This window comes from Mustela nivalis (assembly GCF_964662115.1).
Source record: "Mustela nivalis genome assembly, chromosome: 15".
NCBI classification, from domain to species: domain Eukaryota; kingdom Metazoa; phylum Chordata; class Mammalia; order Carnivora; family Mustelidae; genus Mustela; species Mustela nivalis.
Genome location: NC_139034.1, coordinates 24,558,864 through 24,579,774, shown reverse-complemented (window position 1 = coordinate 24,579,774; position 20,911 = coordinate 24,558,864). Strand labels below are relative to the sequence as shown.

Here is a 20,911-nt window from a genome sequence, read left to right as displayed (position 1 = left end):
TTCCTTTCAGCTGTAAAACCAATTTTTCTCATCTGAAAAGTGGCCCAACTAACACCGCACAGATGTGTCAGCAGAATTAAACAACTGATAATGGATGTAAAGGTGTTTTTGTAAAATTATAAAATGCTGTTTTATAATATGCACTGTACTTTTTTTTATGATAAAATGCTATTCAACCTAGAGTCTTCCAGATGTATGCAACTGCCAGGTCCTCCGAGTTGCTTTGAGGGAGGTGGGAGGACAGTTGCAAAGGAAAAGGTGACCACATCCAATCGGCTGCACCAACTGGTCGACATCTCCTGGTCTTCTGAGGTGAGACCCGCCTTCCAAAAGATGCTCTGAAAATGACCAGGGCCCTCAGACTGCACCTTCAAAATTTGAGTGACAGAAAGTGACTCAGAACCAGGGAGGATATTTCCTCCAGGCAATTTGGCTAAAAATAATACGGTCACAAGCAATTTAATTCAAAACAAGATGGCAGTGATGAAAATGAACAACTTGTGTCAGGATGAAAATTTGATTTGAATAGATGATTTCTTGAAATAAAATGTCTATTTCTCAAATGCTGTATTTTTTTCTGTGGTGATAGTTTGGGTGCATCACCCACCAATTTTATAACTATTTCTGCAAATGTGAATTATTTTTGCTTTTTAAATAATTTATTAGTAGTAGATATATTTCTTTTCTTCCCCTCCCCTCCCCCCCCAGGTTTTCTCCTTCTAATACATTTTCTGCCAATGAAATAGTTTACTCTGTGGAGTTCATCATTGTGGAAATGTAGGAGCAATTTAAAGATTGCTTCCAAATCCTTTACATTACAAATAGGACAGGCCAGGGACATTTGGCTGAAATAATTTCCAAATTAAAAATGATAAAAGTAGAAAAAATTTCTTAAGAGACATAAATATCAACTGGGGCTATTTCATTTGGATCATGTTATTATCTCAACCAAATAATTGTCTTACGTTACCTGTTTTTTTGTCTTTTCAAAACTACATTTCAAATGTTGGCATCTTGAAGGAGTAGGGCTCAGACCGAGAATCAACAACTTCACCAAGGACCATAGCCCCAGGGACACAAACAAAACAACCTCCTGAGTGACTGTCTCAGGAAGGAGGGGGACACAGAGGAAACTTGCCACGATGGCTTATAAATACTCTGAAGACACCCCTGGGAGAACCCAGGAATTAGTTCATGGGGCTTTAGGAAAATTGGATGTCTTGCACTGTGTAGGTAAGTTCAAAATGACAGTGAAATTGAAAATGTCACTGTTAATGGTCTTTCCTGTGAGGTTTAGAGAGACTCAGATTGTACAGCTCTCAGAAGTCATTATTTTACCCTTGGTACCCCCCGGCCATTCATTTTAAGATCATGATTGTCAAAGTGGGATGCAAAGATGATCTGGTGAGCCTAAAACTGCTTTAAAAAATAGCTTATATTTTTAAAAAATGGGGCTCCTGGGTGGCTCATTGGGTTAAGCCTCTGCCTTCGGCTCAGGTCATGATCTCAGGGTCCTGGGATTGAGCCCCGCATCGGGCTCTCTGCTCAGTGGGGAGCCTGCTTCCCTCTCTCTCTGCCTGCCTCTCTGCCTACTTGTGATCTCTGTCTGTCAAATAAATAAATAATAAAATTTTAAAAATGATCCCTTGAGGTATGGAAAAAAAATATTTTCACTTCTCTTTTTATGTATTATCATATATAAGAAGATAAAATAAAAGGGACATACTAAATGTGACGTAAGGATTGCCACCAGCTTCCTCACTCTGTCCCTATGTCTAGTCCTCCCAGGCCACCAATGGCAGGTGAGGAATGAAGTCACTTACCAACCTGAGGTCTGTGAACACTGATGTGCTACATTCAATGTGCACCATAGTGGAGTAGATTATACCGTTTAATTCTCACAAAACTAACACTCCTCCCTATATGCAAGTGGTTTAAAATGCTTCTACATTAAACATTCAATATATTTCTAACAATGAAAGAGGCAGCCATCAGTAAGAAACTTCTTGAGCTTCTCTTTCTAATATAAACTTTTATGAGACGTAAATATAAATGTTCCTTCGGTGTAAAGGTGACATTACAGCAAAATGAATACAAAACCATCCACTTTTCAAAAGAAACTCCGGCTAGAGAGAGAACACTGTGGAAGCAGACGTCTAGAAATGTTTCTATTGTTTTATTATTTCAGCGCCAGAAGCGATGTATTTTCCCTTAAAAACTTGTAACTTCCACATTTAGGAAACTTGGAAACTTTTTTCTGGCGTGTTTAAAAATCCTCCAAAAAAAAAAAAGTCTCAGTGGTTTTCAAACCCATTTGTCAAAAATGTTAAGATGTAACAATTTCTGATTAGCTATAAAGCACACCTGATTGACATCAGAGAAGATGGAAAATTACTAGCCACATTTCAACTAAACCTTTAATAGAATTATCAGAAGGGATGGATAATAGCATGTCAGGATGTAGCAGAGGCAGCCTGAGACTCGTGTCCCCCACCTGGAACTGCTCATACATGGGTGTATCTTTTCCAGGTATCTTTATGTATGTGAGTAAATGGAGCGTATATCCTGATCTTCCGATCATTGTATCACAGGGTGCCTAAAAAAACAAGATTTGAACAACGATAAAGCATATTTATTTTTTTATCACTAAAATGTGCACTTACCATAAGGAAATGCATAATTAAAAATAAACATAGCTATCTTGAGGAGGATGTTCAAGTATTGTATTGGTAGTGTGCAGAATGAAAAGTCCTCCTACCATCTATTTAAGACAATAGTGACTCTACTCAATCTGTAATCCACAGGCCAGAAAAACAAAACAAAACAAAAACAAAAACTATGCCCTCTTCAAAGCAGCTGATGTTTATATTAATCAAAGTTGCTTCTTTTGTCCTCACGCTAGGTCTTTATGACCAGGAGGATACCGGCAAGGAGAGACATTCTGGCTCCTAGCCAGAGCTGGGGGAAGGGCAGCAGGCCACAGGCCACACCAGCATCACCCTGCCATGGGGCGTGCCAAGGCTGCCGATGAGAAATTCATTCTGAAGGGGATCTAAGTTCTTAGAGATGCAGCAGAGGAGAGCATGGTCAACACTCAGTGGCGGTTTTGAAACGGAAGATATGGACACTTACGAGATGGTTCATGATTCCTTTCCTAGACTCAGTTTGCCAAGAAACTGTATGCACTCCCCATCTGACTTGAGTGAAGTTAACGAATTATTCCACCAAATGGACAGATCTCTTCTGCTTTCGTCCTGGCCCATATCCTGGCCCTCATGGACCCCTGTAACCCTTTACTCTTGGTTTCTCCGCTGGCCGCTGCTCCAACGACATCCTCTCCTGACCTGAGAGCCTGAGAGCATCTATCCATCCATGCCGGGGACCCCGCCAGACGGATCTTCCCTAAATGTCAGTCCCTTATTCTGCATGTGGAACCGGTGTATCGGAATGCCTGCCAAGGCTTTCTACCAAATGGCTCCTCCCTTTCTTCTGGCTTAATTTTATTTATTTATTTGTTTGTTTATTTGTTTATTTATTTTTGACTTCTCAGTAACCCCCCCCCCAACATCAATCAGACCAGTCCCTTTAACATTCGAAAGACACATTGTTCCTCACTGCTCTTTCCTGAAGGCTGATTCCTTGCAAAACTAACAAATGCCACCAGCTTCTTTTCCTATAATGCGTGTTCCCTTCAGATTCTATTCCCCTACGAACCTAACTCTGTCTATCCAAGCCCTCAGGGTCTCCTGTCTCAGTTCCCACCATGCTTGTAATGTGTTCGACGGAATCCAGGATCCTCTTGACTTGCTTGCTGCCGGTTTACTCCTTTATTCCGCTATTTTCAGCCTGGATTGGATGTTCAGCTAGAGAACAAATAGAACATTTTTTGACCGTTCCTTGTTCATTCTTGCTAGCACCTAGGGAGAGTAGTTGATCAGCAAATACTAATGAAACATGGATTTCTTGGATTCACTCGAGTTTCTTTTCGCTCTACGTCTATGTGTCATGTTGAGCTCACCTCCCTTATCTGACACATTCTTAAGATAATTGAAATCTCACCCTTTCTCTGGAGGTTAAAGGCCAAAAACTTCAATCCCAATCCAAGGCTGTGGGATATCACGTGGCATCTCCTTCCCAGGCAGAGAGAGCTCTGACCATTGTTTGTTTAACAAATACGTAAGTAAATACATTTTCAACGCCCTCTAGGAGCTTTATTATTCTGGAAAGAATAAAGCCAAAACATAAAGGATAACCACCAGGTCAACCCTTAAGTAAACACAAATTTTCATCCACTGAGACTTGGAAATAATCATCTTCAGATTTCAAATTCTGACATGATCCTAAAAGCATGGACATGTGTCCCCACGTACCCAGGCACAGCTTCCGTCCTCTGATAACATTTTCATTCAAAAGTTAATTAAAGAAAATTAAGATCTCGCGGATTCACCTGCCGTACTGACTTACGAAAGCACTGCCAAGCTGGGCTCTCCTCTGTGAAATGCCAGACAGAGGGATCTCAGACAAACGTGTGAAACAGCAGCACCATTTCAGCTCCTAATGGATTAATCAAAACAGAATCTCTTAAGTAGCTTTGTTACTCGATTTTAAACAGAACCAGAAGTCATGCATCTCCTGAATATTCCTCTCCTTGGGTGGGCACCATGCCTTGTCTATTTGCTGGTTACAACGTGTTTCTAAGCCAGAGCGAGCGGCACTGAGGCTCAGGTGCGAGGCGGGGAAACAAATCCTGTATTTTCATGCTACCACAATTGCACTTTTTGCCTTTGCCTCTTTTCTTGACTTTTATTTTCATTCTGTGCATAGCAACTTCTTAATTAACATTTTAGATGAGAACGTCAAAAACAGGGAGATGACAGACTGCTACTATTCTTGGTCTTGCTGACACTTTCCCCGTGGCGGAATGACAGTCACAGCTGCAAGTCATTGCAAGGAATCTGCCTGAAATCGGTAGTAAGGTTGGGTCAGAAAAACTTCCATTTTTCGAAGCAGTTTCACTGCCCCACGTCGTACTTAACCAAAACCGAAAGTCACGCTAAGGAGTGGGTTTGTGTCTGAGCCTCTTTGGAGGGCCACGGGGGCCGGGGGAAGACCATAGAGCAAACTGTGCATTTCTCAACACATGTTCACTGAGCCTCTAGATTCGTGGCATGGTGAACGCAAAGGGCAGACAATGGCTTCTGCCTACAAGTGGTGAGCCACTGTGTCGGGTTAAATGAGGCAGTCCACAACTCCAGACTTTTATGAAGGCTCAGCATTCCCCGTGTTGTTCACACCCAGCTGCATAAAACGGCATCACTTGAGTTGTTTTAGGAGGAAAAAGTTGGCAATTAGGCAGTTATTTATGCTGAGTGCCTGAACAATAAAATCAGCCAACTCAGTGGGCACGTGTAATGTGGGTGAGGTGGGGTAAGGGCGGACTCGTTCCTTGATAACAGGTTTGGAAGGCACCACCATGCAGCGGTCGGATTCTGTCCTCTTCACTTCTCTTGGCCTGAGTAGACCTGCCTGATGTTGGGTCGGGCCGTGGTCAGGATCCTGGGCCTCGAGATCCCCCATGCACCCAAGGCTCCATGGACATTGCTGACTTTTTCCAGTCCGCTTAGAGGTGTGGGGCTGGTGGTTACCCAAGAGGAGCTGCTATACGAAGAGGCAGGGTGGCCTGACTCATCTTAGCGCTCAGCCTTCAGATTGGTTCTTCTCTGTGGAGGGAGACGCTCATTGGCTTTTATTTTACTCTTGTCTCCATATCTGCACTGGATATTTGGAGCGAGAGAGATTTTCAACATGAGCCTTTTGTAACCTCATGTTACACGTCCTCTCTGTCACCAATAGTACCTATGTTGTCCTCCCCTCAAGTGAACACCAAGTAATTTTTTGTCGTAGGTGAAGAGATTGGTTGTAGTTTCATTCTTTTCCTTTTTTTCTCCCCCCGTCTGTGAATTGTGCCTGACTGATTACTAAGATAAAACCCAACCTAATGTTTAGTGGAAGTAATGGTTCAGCATCTAGCTTTTCCTAGCGCTAAGACTTTCAGCCTTTTTGAAATCAGCTATCCCTTTCAAAGATCTGTAAAATACTTTGAAACGACAGCTGATTCTTCTTCTCTCTCTGAAGCCATCCTTAAACGTGCTTAGAGAGAAGATTCTAGCGTCTGTTAGTCATTCCGAGATGCCAAATGAGGTCAGTTAATATTTGCGAGCAACCGATGAGTACACGCCTTTCTGTCGCGTCCAGAGGAAGGACATCCGAGTGTTCAGAAGTACTAGATACAGGGAACTCAATCATCAACACCAGCACAGGTTTAATTAGGTATGAACAAGAGCCTCCATCTCCCACAGCTCACAGAACCCTCCAGAAGTCTCTTCTGGCGCACATTCTCATGTACAGAAAGGAAGGAGACGCGTGTTTAGCCCAGTTCCCTGCGTGCCCTCCCAGTTACTTCCTCTCCTCTTTAATTGTATCCCTCCTCTCATCAAAGTCTCGCCTCATCTTCGCTTCCCAGAAAGCAGAAAGCAGTAAAAGGAGACCGTAAGCTAGACAGAGCCATCTCCTCAACCACAGAAGCACTTCTTGAGCTTGTTGCTTACTCCAGGACCCCCTCCTCACTAGCTGTGAAGTCCGTCCATTCGTCCCCGTCTTCTCCACTGCCTCCCTCCTCCGACCGCGGCTATCTCTGGTGTGCTCTGGACACCAGCTCTCTAGTAGGCACCCAGTCTGGTAACTTCGGCCTGGACTCCACCCCATGGTGGAGGGAGCTTTCAAACACACAGATTTGGTCATGCCACGCCTATGTTAAAAACCTGGTAGGAGCCCCCATTGTTATAGATGATACAACGTCCAAATTTCCCGGCATGTTTCATTGGACCCTTGCCCACAGCCATGATGGCATCTCTGACCACTTTCCATCTTTTGTTCTTCCCTCCAGCCACACCGCCTCTCTCTCATGTCTCACTCATGCCTAAGCAATTGCCTGCATTTGTCCCTCTCTTGGAATATCCTCTGCTCCTCCAGCTTCTCAATACCTGTCCAACAGGGCTAATTCGTTGATTGAACCTTTGGATTTCCACTTAAACACCACATACTCAGTTCTAGACCACTTGACAATTTCGGATCTGTTACTCTCTGTTCTTTCGTCACCTTTCCCCTTCCAACAACAGTTAGCATGTTTATTACAATTGCATGCTTTAGGGACTTCCCTTCTAGACCAGGGCTCAGCAAGCTATGACCCACAGCCCAAATCTGGGCCTGCACCTGTCTTTGTAAATAAAGCTTCATTGAAACATAGCCACACTCATTCATCTACATCTACGTACTGTGGATGACCTCTTGCACAATACAGGGGCGGAGTTGAGTAGTAGCAAAAGGGGTCACAAAATATTTAGCATCTGTCCCTTTGCAAGAGCGTTTGCCAACACCTCTTCTTGACTATGAGCTCCCTAGTGGCAAGGACTGTATCTGCCTTGAATATCAGTATATTCTTAGTAGTTGACACAGTACCTAGAGATTAGTGAGGATTCAATAAATATTGACCAAAGGAGAAAAAAGAATGAATGGAAGAAGTTGATATGCCTTAGGTATGATGAAAACCCTAGGGACTCTCGTTTCGCCCCATCCCGAGAAGGACATTTGTTAAACAAAGTAGGGACATGAAGGAAATGTGAGCACTCTGATCCTAGCTGTGGCTTAACTGTTTTGGTTTGAGTAAGCGTGAGAGGGATTTAGGCTTTATATCCCTCCAAATCGACTTGCCCCCCAACCTACCCCTTGCAGACTACCTCTCCGTTCCGCTTCCTTAATCACTCCTGCAGAACCTCCCCCTGGTCAGTGCTTGACTCATGTAGAGATCGAATACATATGTGTTACATGAATGGCAGAGTCTGCAATGGTTCCCCAGTGGTTCCCATTGTCTAGTTCCAGATACTCTCATGATTCCCTGGGCCCTCCGGGCCGCACCCTACCATACGTCTTGGTGTGAAACTTTTCCCGTGACAGGTTAATTTCCTCCACTTCCCTTCTAAAGACACATGCTGCCTAGGGTCACTGTGATGTTTTTGCTGTATTGTATCTCCCAGAAGATTCAGCAGAGCTTTCAAGCTGTTCCGAAAGGGGAGTAGCCCCATGGAGCCAAGCCAATTAAAGCAACTGAGTCAACAAGCAAATTACTCAGGATCTCCCCTGGTAGACCTGACTTCTTTTTGAAACCTGATGACGTTCTCTGCTTTCTGACCCAGTTCTCACACTGGGGTTTGGGATTCTGACCACTTTGTCGTGTTTTTTAGTATCTTCTGGAATAGACACTGGTTATTAGTCCTACTATCCTGTCATCACAGCTACGTGCTCATTCCAGTACCCCCTGTGGTAGTGCCCGCTGTGATGTCCATGCTGGCCACACCCCGTCAAGAGTCCACCCCTCCTCCAATATTCAATCTAGATCCGACCTCCCGTACTTAGACTCCCTGTCTGCATCAGACTACTTCGGGCAGCATTTGGTGTTTACTTCTTGGGAAACCGAGAGGATCTGGTGTCAGAGAATGGAAAATGAGGCTCCAGGCTTTGCAGGAAGCAAATCTGTCCATACCCATTGGCCTCAAACCACAGAAACAATTTTGAGCTTGTCACTTACTCTAGTGATGTCCTAGGGCTGTTGAAGGCATATGGGACACAAGAGAAAGGGACAAGGGAGTCTGTTCCTGGAGTGATAGTTTCCTAAGTAGGGCTGTGAAGTCTAATCTGTCTCACTGCTTCTCCAATCTCAGTGGCGTTTCATGGCAAAGCATGTGACACGTGTGACAAAGGCAAAGGCATATTGGAATATCTTCGTTAAAAGATGAAAAGAAGGCAAATTCATCCACTAAAAGGAGGGCTTCTGAACTGCTAACAGGGGCTTTACAAAAGTTTTAGTGAAAATCTGTCACAGAAGACGGCTTGAGGGAGGAGGACATATCTATCTTTATCTCTGTCTCTATCTCTATTTCTCTACCTACCTATCAATCTATCCATCTAACTATCTACAGAGAGAAAGCTTATATGATCATCCTCTTCGGTGTTGGAGAAGGAAACCTCTGAGAAAGACCACGTGAGCTGGCTGGAGAAGCAAAATCTAGAAGCTGTCCCAGGAAGTTTCCTCTGACCAGTGTAGGCAGCCGTTGATGTGGATTCCAGTCATTCAAAAATACAGAGCACCTACCATGTGCTGACATGGAGATGACATCAGAAAACAAAGCAGGTGTGGCATGTATCCCAGGGAGCTTTCAATCTAGTCAAAGAAAATCCACCCTGTTGACAATCAACAAAGCCCCCCCCCAACCCCCCCACCCCCGTGCCAGGAGGCTTGCAACAAAGAGGTCGATCCTCCCAAGCAGTACAGATAAGAGGGAAGCATTTCCTAATAGCATTAGAGTCAAGAGGGGTGTGGCTGTGACCCCACACCCCAGGGGGTCTCAGGGTCCCTGGACCACACCCTTGAGAATGTGAAGGTTTGTGAGTTGCGGTCAGGATTCCTCTTTCAATTGAATCAGAAAAAGGTCTCCCCTGGAAGGCTATTTTGCAAGTCATCTGGGGAGCAAAGCACAAAGCTTTCTTTGCTGCAGCAAGGTTTGTGTGGGCTGAAGGAAATACCTGTTTTACTAGCGCGGTGCTAGTCTTGGCACACAGAAGACCCGATAGGCACCTCCATTTCCCCTCAATTGTATCCATACTTATTAAAAATTTTTTATTACTATTTACAGTCATTTAGGCAGGATGTAGGTGACAACACATAAACACATAACAGGACAAGACTCCTCTGAGGCTGCTAAAACGAGGAAGTCGTGAGAAAATCCAACAATGTCCTCATTGATATTTCGGAGTAGGAAAGTTTAGAGGGACAATGGGCACCCCTCCATTTAGAACATTGTTGAAGATCTTTTCACAAGCGACCGTGACTTTGGAAGGAATACAAGAAAAACAACAGATCTGAGAAACCCTAATCTGAGAAGAGGAATTCTGGCTTCTGTGGGCAAAACCATCTTAATGACAATGCTGGAAAATGCAGATGGCCTGATTCTGGGTTCTGGGCCAAGGAGCAGATCCCAGGACCTCAGACTTTAAGATAACACACTCTGCGATGAGACCTGGAGAGGAAAAGATCTAACGTTGACTGCCCCTTACCCTAGGCTTTTTTGCCAACATGGCTGATGAGTGTGATCACAAAATCCCTGCAGAAGGAGTCCAGGTAGAGCCCTGTCAGACCCAGGACGCAAGGCCGGTCGCCTGCCCTATCAAGTAGCTCCCGAGAAGTTCTGTCAGCAACCTCTAGCCCTCAGTAGCGATGCCTTCTATGTGCTACTCAGACAATGTGAGGAAAAACATAAAATGAATGTCTGGAGTTTTTTTTTTTTTTTTTTTTTCTTTTTCTTTTTGGTTGTTGTTTGTTTGTTTGTTTTTAATAAAACTAGAAAGTAATCATATCTCAGACTGTGTAGTCACCAGACTATCAGCATCTGTCAAGGCAGTACAGCCTCTGCGGGTCGTCTCTGGGAGTCTTGGGTTTCTGGGTTTGGGCTGTGTATCTCCATTTTTGGCAGAATTCTTTCCTCTTCTCTAGCATCAGGTTTTCCTTTCTTCCTGCAGAGAACATCTCCCTGTTTTGAGAGCCTTTTCATGCCTAAGTTCTGGACTGGGAGGAGACTGGGTTGGTAGCATCCCCCACACACACCCCCACTCCCCCTCCCCCGCTCCATCTTCTAGAGCATCCCTCTTCCCTTCACCTCTCTGGCGCCTGGTGGCAGTGGGGTGGCTTTCCAGGGCTCTGGCTGCAGAAGGTGAGGCCATCCGAGACTTTTCTCCTGTCTCCTGTGTTTCACGTTTGACCTGCACACATGGATGGTTAGCAAAATTATGCTCTGTGCAGGAAAAGCTGAAGATGATTACACCCCCCCCCCAACCCCCTCCACCCCAGCTTTTGTGTCTTTTCCTTCTTGCCTTCAGAGACTGAAGCTGTGGGAGACTTTAGAGCTGCCTTACCATTGCCTGCTGGCTGCTGAGGAGGGATGTGCCCCTCTGTCTGGGCCTTGCCTCTCCCACAGAGGGAGGCTACTGTGTTCTAGCTACCTAGTGGGCTGTTCTTGTACTTTAGGTAACGGCTGCCCAATCTTCCTCTCTTGTTCCCAAGACAACCTGTGACTGCAGGCGGCCCTGAGAGTTTTAAATACAGAGATCACTAAGGTTACCTCCTAGTAGAGAAGACAGATTTTCCTGGATGGGAAAGCTGCCTTGGACTTGGGCTCCTATGGTGAGTACAGAAGGAACCATTGACTGATGATTGCTTCTTCCAACAGAACATTCCCTGGTCTCTAAGGCTATGTGTCTTCATATTCTGAGTTCTGCTCTGCGTGGCCCTCAGTCTTGGCTTTCCCTGGTTTTGTCTTCCAACCTGCCATCCCGAGGAATCCTCCTGTGTCTGTTCTATCCCAAGCCCCACCCCCACACCACCCGCCTCCCTACCCATCCCCCACCATGATCAGTCCACTCCCTGATGTTATCGTCAGCAGGAAATCAAAACACCATGTGTGTGAACATAAAATTCTGTCATTTATTTATGCTACAGACTTCAGGAAGGAAAAAAAAAAAATTACAGCTCTCTTTTTATTAAAAAAAAAAAAAAAAATTGGCACAACGTTTAAGCATTGGTGGCCTTAAATCAGCCTGTTATTAACAGCCAGGAAATGCCTGACCCAAAGGTCCTCACTGCTATTATAAACTGTGAAAATTATAAAAATGGAAATAAAAAATAAGGTAATTACCTCTTCATGTGTTAAAAAGTTAAGTTGAATGGCCCGTTGCCATGGAGATGACTTCCTGTTTACTGTGCTGGTCTTCCCTAGCAGTTAAAGACCATTCACCAGCCAATGGGAAAACAGCATTTAGCCTCCCATATTCCATTAACATTTGTCATAGTAACTCAATGTAGTCTATAATTACCAGTGAGTAAAATTCGGTAAATTGTATTTTCAGATGTATTAGTGGTTTTTAGTGTTTATTCATCGTATGAAATTACTACCATGGCCAAGAGCACTACTGTATATTTTGAGGCAGCGGGATGACCCTGTATTTCAAATATCCTAGTTCTTCCTTCTAAAAACATGATACTGTCTTTCTGCTGCTCCAGAAGGACCTGCAGAGTGAAAAAACCTCATCATTGCTTTTCAGGGCACCTCTATTGCTACAGGTAGTAATATACTGATAATAAATATTCACCTTAACAATAGCAAGAACCAAACCACCATTCCTGTTAACTGTGTATCAGTTCTTTGGGTTTTTATTTGAAAGATCCCAGGATTCTAGAATAAACGACTTGGCGCATGATAACAAATAAAATTATTTGAAAACCAAGGAATTCTTGGCCTAAATGTAAAACTAAAATCTAACACAAAGCTATCGAATGTCTCTCAGGAGATAGAACGCATTTGAGAGCCTTTTGAAGAGAGGAGATGTGTTGAGTTGTTAAAAGTTTCAGGCACCATAAGACTCTAAACTGTGCTGATAAACAGGATAGGGAATCCTATGCTTTCTCTTGCGCACTGGGCTGATAGGAGAGCAGTGTGAAGCAGTTCAACCAAAAGCTGCATGGTGTTCCTGTTACATAGTTGGCCTCATACCACAGCTCTGGGAGCACCACCCTGCACACTGGAGCTTTCTGTCTCCTTCCTCCTGGCCCTGCCTCTGCCTCTGACAAAGCCCGAGGCTTCCGTCTTACCCACTCCGGTTTCCCATCATTCCCCTCCCTGCCCCAGACTCCCGCTGGCTCCCACTCCAGCCCTCTCGACCTCTCCTTCCTGCCCCTCCCCTGCCACCCACCTGGGCTTCACAGCTGGCCCTCTATAACACCTGTAGCTTCTAGGCGCTCCCCGCCCTGCAGGCACAAAATACTGGCGACAAAACGAAACAGAGACAGCTCATGGCAGGACATGCAGTGCGCGTGTCCCAACTTTATCACAAATGATTACAGCATTTCTCGCCTTTAAAAAGAGTTTTAATTAGCAATAGATATGGGTTCAATATTAATTATGCAGTGGGATTCTAAAGTTCTGTAGATTTGTGTCCTCCCTGGGCACCCGTACCTTGGGTCGTTCCCATAGTTCGTTGTGTAATTGTTTAGTTCCTTTTTTTGCACTAACTGCATCTTGAGGCAGCGATTCTTCTTCATGGACCCTTGTATCTCTCGTAGTTTCTCATAGTTTCGACTTTAGGGTCGTGTACAGAATAGAAACGAGAACTGATTGATGAAAGAAATACTCGGGATCTAAACAAGATCAAGAAGCATATCTTACACACTAGGCTTCTTACCCTCTTTGTATTAACCCCCCTTAACCCTTTGTGTTTGTCACAAGCTTGCACTATTCGTTTTTGGGGAGTTGAACTGGGTTTGAAATGTGGGTACAAAAGTAAGTGAGCTATCACTTCAGTAGTTCTGAAAAAATGTCTGAAAAACCTCCAACAGAAGACAAAATGAGCTTTGCTTTTGCTTTGAAAGGGATGAAATCAAGTTCAGGCAAAAAGGAATGCAATTCTAGTGACCATAGTTAATGGCCCTCTGTCAGAGCTCCTGGAACTTGTCTGATCAACGAGGGATGCCCCCTTTAGAGTTGTAGCATTGGGGGACTGAGTACGTTTGAGGTATGGAGAGTTTTAAAATCATCCCTCGAAAATGCTGCTGAAAGATGCACACGGTTCTGTTGTGTCTGTTCTAACATAAAACCCATTAAATGCCAACCCTACCCTTTCTTAATGCGACACACCTTTTTATCACCATTGCTAACCATAGAATAAAAGGATTTCCCAGTTTTGATTGGCCGATGGAAAAAGCTTGGTTTCTTTACTTTGGGAAGGTTAGAGGGGAGAGGTAGAGGGAAGAAGTACCCTTTGGGATGGCCTTGGCATTACCTTCGGGGTCGGTTGCGGACGCTCCGTCATGGAGGCTGGGAGCAGGAAGACCAGAGATGTATTCTAGAAGCAAAACCTTGGGTAATGACACTAGCAGCTCCTGCCCCTTTGAGAATCTAAGGGGCCCCCACACTGATGCCACAGGAATTAGAATTAAAAGTCACCATGTTATTCATGACTTCACATCGTTGCTTCCATTTTTCTTTGCTCTGATTCTTCACCCTGGCCTCGGCCAAACCTTTTAGGAAACCTCTGTTTTAACAGCTTCTATTATTCATCTGTCTTCAGCAAGTTACATAAAAAGTATTGAAAATAATGAACTTCTGCCTTCTGCAAGAGGAAGGAGCTGGAAGATTTCCATCGCGTTGTTCAGAAAAAGGAGGTGACGCATAACATACTTATCTGTCTGACACATGCCAGGCAGTGATAGGTGATGTTAACAGAAAGGTCAGATGTGTCTGCCTCTGAAGACACAGATCACCCAAGCAGCAATATTTCAGGAAAGTTCGTCTTCCCAGTCTCGAAATGCTAAATGGTCGACCACTTCTATCCTGGCGGGCTGGGGAGTGGTGGAGAATGATAAATGCATGTGTAAGATTCTTTTTTTTCCTGTAATGTCTGTTTGACATTAGTCACCTGTTCTGATTCACACAGAAACTCTGGGGCAACCGGGGAATGAATGCCTTTCCTATACTGGGTGTTGAGTTTAACTTGACACACAGAATTTTTTAATGGTGCAATTTTGGACAGGTTCATCAGGCCCGAGACTGTACGGATGAGGAAAGTGATCTGCAGCGATGTGAAATCAGAAACTATGGTGGTGACACGAGCATCCAGGGGATTTGGCGGCTTTTCAGCAGTGCCCACAGGAATGGAGGTGGCTCCTGAGAGAGGCTGGATCTCTCATTAAGGGACAGTCATTGCGGATGTCTTCAAACTCACGCGAAGCTCCTGCCATCGCCCCCTCCCACTCCCAGCCAGGAACATGTGGGAAGGGTCTCAGGAATAAGCTCAAGCTCTGCCCCCCTCCCCTCACTGTCTCTGGCCTCCCCCCTGCAGTCTTCCACCCCATCAGGTTACTCTTTCTCTTTAGCAAAGGCCTTAGCACAACTCTATCCAAAAGAAACATAATGTGAGCCACAAACACATGCAGTTTTAAATGTCTTTGAAATAAATGGTACTGAATAAGTGACACTAACTTTAATAATATATTTTATTTAACCCAATAGATTCTCAAAATACAGTTTCGACATATAATCGACATAAAACTCTGGAGACATCTGATACTCTTTTCTTTGCTGCTAAGCCTTCGAGCTCCAGTGTGTATCTAGCAGCGCGGGCACCTCTGCATTTGGACGAGTCACATTTCAAGAGCTCAAGGACCACACCTGGCTCGTGGCCTCAGAGTGGCCACTGCAGTCCAGGCTGCTCCGGCTGTCATTCTCCTAGGTGACTAATAGGTGGCCTCTAGGCGCTCCACCAGCTTTTTGGCTGCTCCTCCCCCCTGTGCCCGCTTACTCCCCCCACCCCCAACCCCGCCCCGGACTCTGAGCTCCAGCACTGCGTAGCTCCCCCTTTCTCGGCTCCACCTCTAGAGGGCAGCTCTGAAAGGCGTCCGCGGGAGCCCTCTAGTGGCTGCTGTCAGAATGCACCGGGCTAGGCGAAAACCACTGGAGGAACCCAAATCCCACGAAGGGGCCCTGACAGGAGCAGGGCAAGGGTGGCGTCTCTACACAGTTCTTTGCTGCCATGGCCTGAAACAGGATCCAGCCCCGGAAGCTGCTCGTCGGGGCAAGGCAGCTGTGCTCGGAGGACGTCCCTTCAAAATTACCGCCGTGCGGAGCTCATCCTTCCTTGAGGCCGCCCGCGGAACTCTGCTGTCTGCGAAGCTGCTAAGCTGTGCTCTCTTCCTCATTTTCACCCCCCACCTCCACCCCACCGTGCCCCTTAGGGCATAAGCTGCCCCAAACCCATGTTGCCCCTTTCTTCTGTTAAGGGAAGCCCAGCTTCCAGCCGGTATCCACCTCTCTTCTCAGAGCTCACGCGCCTCAGGACCAGGAGCGGACCTGGTTGGTCTGGGCCTTGCGTCCATCCCCATTCCGCTGGGGTGGCTGAGACCACAGGACTAAGCCAATCGATACACGGAGTTCCGCGGGGCCAAGGACGTTGGCCCAACTGGATGCTAAAGGAAGTGTGACAAGATCTCCCCAAAAAGGTTGCTCTCTCTTAAGACTGAGCCACTAGAAGAGATCCTTGTTTGCGCCCCCTCTGGACACGGCAGCGGGTGGGTGTGAAGTCGGAAACTACTGCAGCGACTTCTGCGACCATGCCCAGCGGTGGGGGTGAAGCCAGCCCACACAGAACACAGAGGCTGGGGAATGGCGGGCTCATGGAGCCATTGGGTGAAATGGACTCCGAAGTCCCCCTTTGTGTATTTCCAGTTACATGGTCCTACATTTCCTATTGTTTAGACAGTCTGTGCAGCTGGGTCATCAGTGGCCTGTGGTGGGAGCGTCCCTTAAGGAAACAGCAGAAACTGGAGTGTAGAAACTTTTTTGCATAATTCATAGCTCCTGGAAGCAGGTGAACAAATGATACTTTTTGTAGTTATTTGTGTGTGTGTGTGTGTGTGTGTGTGTGTGTGTACATAGAGACAGAGATGAGGAGAGTCAGGCTAGTGTCCTATGCCCCTAAAGTCAGGACTGGTGTGCTATATATTCACCAAACCTAAGGTGAGTGGAGTGGAATATCTGCTTACTTTCCTAGGATGGGGACACAGATTCGATTCCAGACTTAATTAGTACCATTCAGAAAAAAATAGAGCGATCCCAGTCACTCTACAGACTGAGATTTCTATTGGAAATTTGAAGAAATAGCAACATCGAAGTAGTAAGTCTCTGGGAACTTTCCTGCTGGAAGGACTTTCTCTGGTGTAGGCAACATGGAAGGACTTTCCCTGGGTATAGGCAACATGCTCGGCCTTGTCCAGCAGGTGACCAGCAGGTGACCGCCTTGGTTGAGCCCAGCAGGAAGAGGATGAGACAAACCCACACGTCCCACCTCACAGCAGGCCAGCCACCCCTCCCTGCTCCAGAGTCACAAGCTCTCCCCTTCCCATCCCTGGCATCTGCTTCAAAACCTCTTGTCTGTGGAGAGGGGATGTGGTAGTGGGTGGCTCAGCATAGACACATCCGAGACTGGAAAAGCAGCCCTCAGCCCTGACCTTGTGAGAATGATTGTCTCCCCACCAACTCCGTTGGCAGAGGCAAAGCTGAGTCCATTGCAGTTCCTCTAGTTTCCCGGTGGTTCTTTTTTGGCCTGTCTTGTGAGGATTGTTTCATTTTCCTTCCATGATTTGTGAGATCCCTGTTCCAACCTCCCCATCTCCCTCTGATCAGAGCCTTGTCCTCCTACAGCCCTTCAGAACATCTAAAGTGTCTCATGCACGTCTACACAACCTCGGACCTATCACTCTTAATCCAGAGGAAGGCTTGTCTTGTCAATATTGCCTCTTTCTCTTCCTTCTCTTTCTTCAATTTAACCAAATTCCTAGCCTTTGGAAGAAGCTTGTCTAAGAAAGACTTTATCACAGAGATTATAAGTCTGAGGCTCCAGAGCACACTCCCTGCTTTTTCATTTTCCCTCTGCCACTTACTAGCTGGGTAGCCTTGAGGAAGTTAACCTAGTTAGTTTCATTTTCTAGCCCATAAGGATGATGTTTCTGGCACATGAGAATCAAAGCAGTTAATGAATGTGATAACATTAACAGATTTAGTGCCTTGAAGGTTAACACATAATCTGTCACATAATGAGCACACAATCAATGTGGCTGTGATGAAGTTGGCATCACACAGAACCTCAATGCTGCTTCTTGTAGCATCGTATTTCAATAACCATTAGCTGTTATTTTATCCCCAGTCTCATAGTTGTGCCATTCCTCCTGACCACTTTTAACCAAAGGATTGATAAGAGGCTTGGAAAGGGAACAGAATGGATTTGGGATCACCCAATTGTGGTTTCCAGTATTATCTCTGTCACTTACAAGTGTGTGACCTCCAACAAGTCATTTACAGACTCTGATTCTCAGTTTTCTCATTCAGAGAATTGCATTAAGGGTATCTAACTGGAAGAGTCTGGGCGATGATCGATAACAGTAAATTTGGGCACTTGATCGGCGTTCAAAGTTATCACCATCATTATGACCTTCCCGGTGAGCACTTCCGATAAAATGACTCGGTGCTGTGGGGTGTCATATTATTGACTAATACATAATGTGGATTATCAACTGATATAATTTATGTGCAGCTGTGCTGACTCTATCAACATATTAGCAGAGAGAACTGCATAAATACCAATTTTGTAGAATTTCCAATTCCAAGGTACACCTTTTTATATGTAGCTTGCATCTGCAACTGTAGAACCCAAACACCCTTGTCTTTGTAAAAAGAAAAAAAGAGGTGTAAATACTTCTAACCATCAGCTGAGGACACCCCGTGCCAAATCAAAAAGGTTACAATGGGCTGAAAACACGGTCTGTCGACAACAAATTGACTCAATTTACTACTTAGTCACATTTTCCCTACTCAGAACTCTTGTTTGGTGATTTGGGTATTATGGTCTGCCTCCCAGCTCCCCCCCCCACCCCCACCAAACACACACTCACATGCACTACACGTGACACACAGAAGAGAATTATCTCTCTGCTTGGCAGGCAAGTCATAAACACCCACTGTCCTCACTGCTACACAATCACCGGACCCTCTTAAACACATCACCTTAAGAAGACAGGGTGACCCACTGCACTTGACCTCTTGGAAGGAGAGAGCTCAGGAGGAGGTGCAGGGACATTGGGTGAGCCGGGCTCCTGGACTTAAAAGAGATGCAAACGTTTTTATATTGCATTTCAAAGTGCTTTTATTTTCAGAACTTGTTGAGTCTTTGAAAAGCTGTGCATATTTTTACCCAATTTGTGATTACTGTTGAGAGTTTTTCCACAAGGAGCTGCAAATACTCCCCAATAATACCAAGTAAGCAACTGCAAAGACCCAGGGGTGGGAACCAGAAGTGGGTCCTGAACGTTAGAGGAGAGATACCAGAGCTGCCTTGGACAGAGCGCAGGATCCTCTGTTAGCTGAAAAACCAATTGGGAAGCTTGATAAGTTTTTCTCAAAGATTTTTTTTCCCCCCAAGAGGTCCTCTTATTTCCAGAGCCTTTTATCACAGAAGACAAGAATAGATGAGCCATGTTCTGCTTTCCTGGAACAGGTTGTAAATTGACAGTGAGGGATAAGCTGACCCAGCGGTATTTGGGGGCCAGACAAATGTTCCAATTGTTATTTTCCAATGTTTGGGTTTTGAGAAACCAAAAACACGTTTTGCCCTAAGCTCTTTCCCCTGGATTTTAACAAGTCATGTGTATTTGAAGGGAAATTCAACCCAGATGTGTCCAATCTATTTACACTTAAATCATTCAAGCGTTGTTTTGTAAGATCATTTAGGTGACCAGGAAACCTTTCGAGCATCTTTAGAACTCTGCTTCTTACACCACAGAAGTCCTCATTCTATGAAGAGCTCACATTTGCCCCCAGGCCCTGGAGCCTGACCTGATTGTACATTCATAAATCAGATTCCTGGGACTCTTCTCATTTGGTGGGTCGATGCCACATGATTTCCCAATTCTAAGAAAGGAAATAAGCTTCTCTGGGTGCTACCAAGAAAACAAATGACTCCAAAGGCCCTCCACTGGCAGCAACGGTATCCTGTCCAAGGTCGGGATGTGATGACAGTGGCTGAATTAGGAATAAAGATATACCCTATAGACACAAAATAGGAGGATGATTGAAAGCTTGAAATAGATCCAGAATAGTGCTTGGGATTGTCAGAAATGCTGAAGGATGGGAAGCAAAAGCAATCCTAGTCAGTAGGCCATGTAATGAATCATGCATCTGAAGGGCTTGTTCCCACAGGTTCTTGCAAGGATAGCTTTAAAACTCACCATTGTTGTGGGATAGAAACCTAGGCAGGTTATTGCATCACACTTTGCAAAGATGGTATTTTATGCAGGGCTGATGCAGGGATAAATAACAGTCATTAATGCTCAGGTACCCTGCAAAGACTTGCCAGAGCTTCCCATTGGAACCTCTACTGAACATACATAATGGGAATCCATTACCTTGACCATGCCAAGGCAAAGGAAGGTGTCGGGATCAAGCTCATACTTTGAATATCCCAGTAACACTAGTCCTTCCAGCAAGACTAAGTCCAATCACAACCCCACATAACATGTTATAAAAGTTAAAACCAATTCCATTGGTGGCAGACTTTAGACCTGGAGAGTTTTATGAAAGCTCTTGTAAACTACACCCAGTTTAATGACTACAATCATAAAGGAAGTTTTGTCTTGGAAGGGACACCGACAGCTCAGCAAGACGTCCCGGCTTCCTTCTTTCTGAAAACATGCCGTAGATCTAGAGGAGAACTACGCACAGAGCTGTGCTGGGGAGGGCTTGGCTCATGGCCAGACTAACTATGAAATATTTGCCAGAGCCTAGAATGATCTCTGGTTTTCATACAGCTGACCTTTGCTGAATATCAGCAAGATGGTCTACGCTAAACTTCTATTTAGAGAGCAGTAGGCAAAGGGGTGCCTGGGTGGCTCGGTGGGTTAAATGTTGGCCTTTGGCTCAGGTCATGATTCAAGGATCCTGAGATCAAGCCCCCATGTGTGTGTGGGGGGGGGTCCCTGCTCAGTGGGAAGTCTCTTCGCCCTCTCCCTCTGCCCCCACTCTATGCTCGTGCACACACACACACACACACTCTCTCTCTCTCTCAAATAAATAAATAAAATCTGAAAAAAAAAGAAAAGAAAAAAGAGAGCAGCAGGTAAGAGGTTAACACACAGGCTATCATGTCATTTCCTTACCACATCAGAAACCACATTTCAACTCACTGCATCCTGGTACAAAAA

At 45.2% G+C, this 20,911-nt stretch overlaps 1 long non-coding RNA gene across 1 annotated transcript; it reads right to left on the bottom strand.

Moving 5' to 3' along the window:
• Positions 1–2,543: 2,543 nt before the first annotated feature.
• Positions 2,544–11,343, bottom strand: LOC309848700. Its single transcript, XR_014303222.1, has 3 exons — positions 11,232–11,343; positions 10,770–10,872; positions 2,544–2,596 (listed from the first exon to the last, which is right to left on the bottom strand). It is a non-coding gene; the product is annotated as an uncharacterized lncRNA (long non-coding RNA).
• Positions 11,344–20,911: the final 9,568 nt, after the last annotated feature.